Source organism: Argiope bruennichi, chromosome 4 (genome assembly GCF_947563725.1).
Source record: "Argiope bruennichi chromosome 4, qqArgBrue1.1, whole genome shotgun sequence".
NCBI classification, from domain to species: domain Eukaryota; kingdom Metazoa; phylum Arthropoda; class Arachnida; order Araneae; family Araneidae; genus Argiope; species Argiope bruennichi.
The window spans coordinates 107016737-107025220 of NC_079154.1; the positions used below are offsets into that span (position 1 = coordinate 107016737).

The 8484-nt window shown below is 31.0% G+C and overlaps 1 pseudogene; it reads left to right on the plus strand.

Annotated features, from left to right (window-relative positions):
• The first annotated feature begins 408 nt into the window (after positions 1–408).
• On the plus strand, positions 409–5800 carry LOC129966402 (QRFP-like peptide receptor; annotated as a pseudogene).
• Positions 5801–8484: the final 2684 nt, after the last annotated feature.

An 8484-nucleotide genomic window follows, 5' to 3' on the forward strand; every position in this document is an offset into this window, starting at 1 on the left:
GTAAATTCAGGTACCTGAAAAATTTGAGACGCCCAGTAAAACTCCAAAGTAAATCGAGGTAGATTTACCAGCGAAAATCACATTCCAACAAAAAAGTAGGCCTTGACATCTCAAGATCTTTTCATTATAACTGCAATACTGATAAATTTGAGAGGTGCGAACGTTATAAAATATCTCAATTTACATTTTCATTCCATTTTCTTGAATAAACTATGGCTAGAGCCTTTTATATCGGCAGATTTTTTTTTAATAACCTTTGTCTTAAAAAAAAGACGGGTTATATATTTAGATTAGTTTAAAATGATGATTATTAACTATTTTGTGCATATCTTCAAATTTTTAGAAATATTCTACTATTTTGTGGATTGGTTGGAAAATTTACATTCTAAAATGATGCTACCCTGAAAAATGCTTCTCGACGGAGATAATTCAAGTAATTACTTTGAGCCAGAACTCGACAACTTCACCTACCTGTTGACTAACTACAGTGCAGACGGACCTTCCCAAGTGAGGATTCCTATCCCTATCAGTAGAGACTTCTCCGCCTATGTCCGAATTACCGCTTCTGTGGCATGTTCCTTAATCTTGATATTCGGTGGCATTGGCAACATCCTCGTCGCAACCATCATCTGGAAGACAAAAGAGTTGAGGAATTCCATGAATTTGTTCCTTGTCAACCTCAGTCTGGCTGATCTCCTGATATTGTTGGTGTGCGTGCCACCGGTTCTGGTGGAACTTCACTCTGACCCATATTTCTGGATGCTGGGAAAAGGATTGTGTAAGCGCATTTTTTTAAATTATCGTATTCTTGTTTTTAGGATTGTAATTTAGCAATACCGTAATAATAGCGTAGTATAATCACCACTGGCGACTGTATGTACAAAATTACATCTATTCTTAATGCAGCATTCTGACTTTTCTTGGCCTCGTGATTTTCAAAGCCTGCCATATCAGATAATATTTGTCAATTCATATCTCAGAAAGCAGTTTACTTTAAATTTCAGTATTCTTCTTTTTTGGAATTACAAACCAACTATTTCGCCCGCGATTTTTTCGAGGTGCTAATGTATATATTTTCAAAAATTCTGTAGGGTTTGACAAAGGTTTGTCTATAATGTTTAAAAGTAGGTTAAACTTTTATTTTACCATAAGACATAGGAGCGCAAACCCAAAAGAGCTCTTTGACACTGAGTTAAATAAAAGAAAAGGTTATACCATCTAAAGTGTTAAATGCATGTTTAATGGGAGATAAACTCACAATAGCGCACTAATGTAATTGCACGAATAGCGATATATATAAAGCGATTTACTTGTACTCCTATAGCTTGCGGTTTACATTGAACCTATTTACCATTGCATATATTATACAACTTACGACTTTGTTATTCTATTACGAATTTGTATTCCTCGTAACTAGAGTAATTCACTTTATTGGATGCATCCAACATTCTAACATATTTATAGTTTGAGAAGTTTTATCTGGTTAAAATTGAATTTAAAAGTATATTAAATTTTATTTTTATGTATATAGAGCGTTCTAAAATTTTTATTTAATTATTATTATTCATAACATAATAATTAAAATTTATTTTTGATTTTAGTTCTAAAATGAGCTATTTATTTGGCTGGTTTAAAAAATATTTATTTTTCCATTTATTATTACCATTTCTAAGAGATACGTTTACAAAACACACACACACACAAAATAAAACTGAAAAGATTAATAAATCTCTTATGGTAAAAAACCTTCACTGAAACCTTTTACCATTTGCTCCTGCTGTATCTTTGCAACTTCAAATCTGTCCTTAACTGACTTTACATTCGGTAATGAGTTAGCTACATAGGGGATCATTTATGAAATACTCCAGTACATCTTTCACAATGCTAAGAATGCAATTAATAACTACATTTTGCAAAGGACTTGATGGCATTATTATTGTATTTTGTCCCCCTTGCCTAATGAATTTTGAATATTTAAATGATGAAATGTCATTGCACTTAGATAAAGAAGCATCTCAAGTTAGATGCTATGATATAAGTTATAATCCCATGCATATGACTGTATTATTACGCATTATTTATTTATGCCAGGTTTAAGTCCAAGTATTTAGCTACATTTTTTGATATTCATGTTTAAATTTTATGGATAAGTTTCAATGAAATCTGTGTTCATCGGAGACTATAACTTGTAACGTATCATCCCGGACATTCTTTGCTGGTATTGTTCTTTGAAATCAACAGCAGATAATACAGATTGTAAAACATATGCAATTTATTGTGTCAGCAAAAAAAAAAAAAAAAAAAAAAAAAAAATGTGAGATAGTTTGGTTAGCACCATGTTTCATTATAGCAATGTGAGGGGGAGGTATTTCATTATATCCGAGCACAGATGCAACTGAATTCATACAGAATTACAATACTGAGGTTTATACAGGATATTTGGTGAGTTCCCAGCAAGATACTAACATATTGGCACCAACATATTTAAACGGCTAAGTCTCTTCATTTGCCATTTCTTTTGATAAGATGGACATCATGAAAATACAATTTTCATGCAGTTTATCAATTATTTTATTGTAACAAAAACTATCGAAGAGTAAATGTATTATATTCTAGTCGTTTTAACAAGATAGTTTCCACTTAAAGATGACTTATTTCTATATAATGTACTAAAATATACATCTAGTTGCAAAGTACGTATCATTTACTATAATCAAAAATAAAAACAGAAAAATCATGGCTTAATAATTCTTACAAAGTTATAAAATAAAACATACCTAGTATTTGAGATTCACTGTTAAATTGATTTTGATGAATTTGTTGAAACATTTGTTTAAATTTATATAAAATATCTGAAGAAATAAATTAGTCTCACAGAGATCTAGAACAAGTTTCTTTTCTCTTTCAGGTAAAGCCATTCCTTATGCGCAACTGACGGCGGCTCACGTATCAGTTCTCACCATCCTGTCCATCAGCTTCGAACGATACTATGCCATCTGCAAACCCCTGAAGGCAGGCTACAAGTGTACTCAGATGCGGGCAATTTCTATCATAGTGGTCATTTGGCTAGTGGCAGTCCTTTCCACTCTGCCCGTTCTTTTAACCATTCATTACTATGCTGCAAAAGATCTGCTCACAGAAGATCCAAGGCCTATCTGTTACATGAGAGTCGAACAACTATGGGAAAAGCTCTATTACTTATTGGCCATTAGCGTCTTTTATGCTCTGCCTTTTCTGATTCTGCTGGCTGTCTGTTGCCACATTAGTAGACACCTGATGAAAAGCAACAAGATGCTGGAACGCTCTAATGAAGCGACTCAGATGAGATCCAGAAAGCAAGTTGTCATCATGTTAGTGGCGGTAATAATCACTTTTTTCTTGTGCCTGTTACCTTTCCGGTAAGTAGCCAAGACGAAAAATATTAATTATGAAATAAAAAATAGTGACATTTTATTGATTTTTACAACATTGGATGTTGCAGGCGGAGTCACGATTGCTTCGTGACAGCTGAAAAACATATATAAACTAAAATGTACAAATATAAAATCAAAATTAGTAACTTTTTATTGCTTTTTATTATATTTGATGCTAGAAGCGAAGTTACGACTAATTAATACTAATACTTGATGAAAAAAAGTGAAATCTGTTTGAAAAGTAGAAGGACAATAACATCAAATGCTAGCTTAAAAATATTTGGACATTAGACAACACGAACGAAATTTTAAAAATATCAATATATTCGACAAATATTTTTGTTTTCCTCAAAACTTTATGTTTATTCTAGCAAAGCAAATTAAAAGACACTTGTTATTTCCACCCTTAATGTGACCATAAATTGATATTGTGATTGATGTGATATTGGCTATTGCGAATGTGATTCCTTATTACAATTGCATAGATCTCACAACGTGAATTCATACCAGAGATTCTGAGAGTTTATGAGTAATTAAGATAGACGGTCTCACTCCTTCAAAAATGCTGCTGTCAGGTGTCTGGTAGTTCTGGAAGGAAGAAGTCCAAGCCTTTGAATGTTTTTCAAAAACATTCCAAGCATACTATACAAAGTTTTGGTTTGATTATTTTTCCTACCGGTTTAATGTGAACGTTTATTTACTTACACATACGTTTATTTTGCGCTTTGTACACATCTTTACATACCTGATGAGACTATCTGATTTTATTAATGCAGACAGCACTTTCTAGATTTTTCTTCTTTCTTGGAAGATAGACATTTAGTCATTGGTCCTATTTAAGCCAATGTATGTTGAAAATCATTGATCAACTGAATTAAGTGTCAAGTGTGGATAAAATGATTCCTCAATAATTTCTGTTGCAAATTTGATGTCATGACATTCTTGGGTCCTGGTGCTCATAATATTTTTTGCATCAAGAGTTATCATGGCTTTTCCTGTGCGCAGTGGCAGATTTAGGTATTTTGTGGCCCTAGGTAAATAATATTAAAAAGCCCACTTTTTAATAGTTGGTCAAATTAGTTACACATTTCAACACATTTTGAATATGTTATTGAATTAGGTAAATATTTTTTTATTTTATAAGCTTCGGTAATTTTTTTTTATTATAACACCATTCTAAAGAAAACAGCCAGCTTTTTATACAATGTTATTGAAGCAGACTTTCTGCGTCATTTAAATTGTAATTACTAAGTAAACATAATAAAACATATAAAATTTAGTCAAATATATTTGATAAAGATTTAATATTATTTTGATATTTTATCATTCCCAGAATTTATATTTTTTAAAAGTTTATTTTTTTTGCAATTAAGAAAATAAAATTTTCTTAATCGACTTGTTTGCGGGCCCCTCTCAACCACCAGCCTAATCCACTTTGTTAGAAATCAATCACTGCCTATGCGTTGAAAAAGAAATTAGGATAGTAATATTTATCTCTATGAGTAAACCTTTCTGATTTAACTTTATGAAAACAACATTCTTGAAACTTAGCATCATATGATTATGATCATATGATTCATCACTATTGTCGATGCCATCATCTAAACACGGAATCTCTCATTTGCAAATGGATACTCGAGAAGTCATATCAACTTTTTAAAGAGGAAATCTACAAAACGCTGTAGAAAAGCAATACTTCCATTGTGCGAGTTAATACCAAAATTACAACGTATCCTTATAAAGCTTATTTCTTGTACAAAACTTATGTACATGCACGCTTAAATATTCATTCTAAGGATTTGTATCTTTCTTTGAAAATATTATTATGCAAAATATGGAAATCTCATGGTTCTGTAAAGCAACGTAGATTGGAGCTTCACATATAAGAAAAAATAAAAATAACAATATCTTTCTGCTTTTAATTTAAGAAAGAATAATAAAGAAACATTTTATCAACGTGCTTAGACAAAAAAATTATTAAAATATTACTTTTAAGAAAACTGCCTTTTCTTTTACAGGGTGTTCACGATATGGCTGATTTTTTCATCGCAGAAAGATATCCTCAACTGGGCATGGAGGCCAGTTATACCTTAATGTACATCTGTAGATTGTTGATCTACATAAATGCAGCACTTAATCCAATTATTTACAGTGCTATCTCCTCGAAATTCCGCAATTCTTTCTTTCGTCTGTTAGGATGCTCCAGCTTAAGAAATGGATTGACGAGACAAATCAGGAAATGCAACACTGCATCGGACACCATTTCTAACAGCACAAGAGTTAATCAAAGACACCTTGTTCTGTCATTAGCAACGTGTCAAGATAGAGATCCGAAACACAACGAACAGCAATTCTCTTTGAATTACGGAAATAACTTGGTTGACTGAGCTGCTAAATCTGAAACTATCATTTAAATTTTTTGATCTATTCTAAGGCATTCTTCATTTTTACTGGCAGAGCAACAGGGGATTGTAAACTGGCAAGAAACTTTGCTTTAGCAATATAGTCATTATTTGTCGAATTTATTTTTTGGGTGGATGATTGGCATAAATTACCCAAAGAATAAACTGAAGACTCTGACTCGATTGAGAAAAACCTTCCTGATTATATTTTACTGTAAATAATAATCTTTGTTCTGTTTTTGCCAGAATCTTATGATCTTCTCTTACGCTTGCATTTCATTCATGTATGCATTTTCCATTTATTAATATCTTACAGTCTTATTTATAAAATATTCCAACTATATTTTTTATATCTCATTATAATGCATTTAATTGTTAATACATTGAGATACTCATTAATTAAGTGACTTTTGAAGCTTTTTCTATTTTTTAAAAATCTGAATGAATTTTAGAACGCATAGCTACTGCTTGACTATAGTGATGCTTTTCAACATATATTGTAATGATTTCCCATGCTTTCAGCATCTTCCATATTTCAGTGGGAAGTTTGTTGCTCTTCTGAGGTTGCTATATCATCTGCTCTTGACCGAATCTCACTCTCAACTTTTTGTTGAGACACAGAATGCAATTCCATAATCTCTTCGGTGGTTCTGACTACATTCTTCCACCAACCCATCGATGTCATTGCCATCGTATAATCTTAGTTCGAGACATGATTTCATCAACTAAGACCTCATGGGCCCTTGTTCAAATCTCTTGAAGTCATATTTGACAATGCTATCTCTATAAAGGTCTTCCCATGCAAAAATAAGGATTGATACCTGAGATATATCACAATCCAGCATGTGATGTCACGGTGTTTTCTCTCCAATCGTTTTGCCAAATGTTGCTCGCTAAGAGAGTAATTTGTTTGTTACATTCTGTTTTACTAGTTATGCAAATCAGGCGTTATGAAAGATGCTCGTTAAGGGAGATCTGACTGTTCTTTTACTTTGAACAATTTTTATATTCAGCCGTTTAAGAAGTTTTAAGTCATTCAACTGTATTAATTACTAATCTAAATATATCAGATGACAGATATTTTTAGACATATATATATATATATATATATATATATATATATATATATATATATATATATATATATATATATATATATATATATATATATATATATATATATATATATGTAATGATTGCTTGGAACTAATGATATATACATGGATATTGGAGAAACATTGTTTTTTTACGACGTCTAAAAGCTCTTAGGCTTTAGATAATAGGACACTGATTTAATATAAACTGTCACTAAAAAGAGAATTTCAGCTGTTAAGAATTCAGATGATGTGCAATTTCAGGTAATGTAAGCAATTTTCTCAGAATAAAATGCAACGTACTCGTTGAAAATGCCAACGCGCATATAAATAAACGTATATTTAGAAATTATTTTTAGTTATGTCTATTTTTTGTTGAAATATTTTTGAACGGAATGCAAATTTTATGGTCCATGTTCGTATTTAGTTCTATTTCAAGAGCCTTGCTATTCAAATTTTCTATAATGTGAAGTCAAAAGTTAGGTTTTGGACTTGGTATGGAATAACCAAATAAAAAGTAACAAAAAAAAAGCCTGAACTTTAGACATTATGAAGTTAAAGGAAAGTTAAAAGTCTGTAGTTAGGGAACTGGAAAGCTTAAAGTAAATGTTTGTTAACACATTTTTAAAAAGCATACCTCTGAAGTTAGTATGAAACAATATGTAATATTACAATAAAAAACGAGAAGATTACCAAGGGAAATTGGTAAAATCCTAGTTTAGTGTACTCCTTACCTCTCCAAGAATGCCAATAACAGTGACAAGCCGCCAATCAAAATGCTGGATCAATTAACAATCCTGTGAAACAATTATAGTTATCTATTATTTTTATTAAATTTATAAGCTGTATTAATCACTTTTGTTTTATGAAAACAGATATTTTTTTTTGAATTTTCATGGGTCACTATTGCTGAAGTTCTGAAATAAAGAAATTTTGCAAACATACATTGTAATTTAGGCAATAGAATTAGAGCACACAATATGAAGCAATTAGCTTTCCGAATCTAAAGAAGCTGCCGGTCAGAATTCTTTTAAATAAAGAAAACATCCTACGGTTTCATTAGCGATGGAAGTCGGAGCATAATAGCTTCGCTGGCGTATAAGAATTCTGAGGATAAGAGAAACAGTATATGATCAAAAAAAAAAAGAAAAAGAAAAAAAAAAGAACGCCACTCTCTAGTAGGGATGGACATTTTTCAGAAGAAATTTTAAGGAATTAATTCAATTCATTTAATTGATCGTTCATCTCGAGATGAAAAGCTTTAGATTTTTCCTTAAAGAAATGGCGAATTTTCTCTGTGATATTGAAGTTATTTATGACGAATTATCAAGGGAATCGGTAATCTAGGAAAAGAATTAAAAAAAAGTGCAAAAAATTCCGTTGCAGAATAGAAAAAATTCTGTTATAAAATAACCAAATGACAAAAAAAAAAGAATTTATATTAATAATGCGAACAATTTCAAAAAGCTCATGCAAACGTTTTTAATTAAAATGAAATAGTTCTATTGTAAAGAATTGTCAAATAAAAATAAATATATGAATTCTTCAAAGAATTTCATTAAAATATTTCTCTTA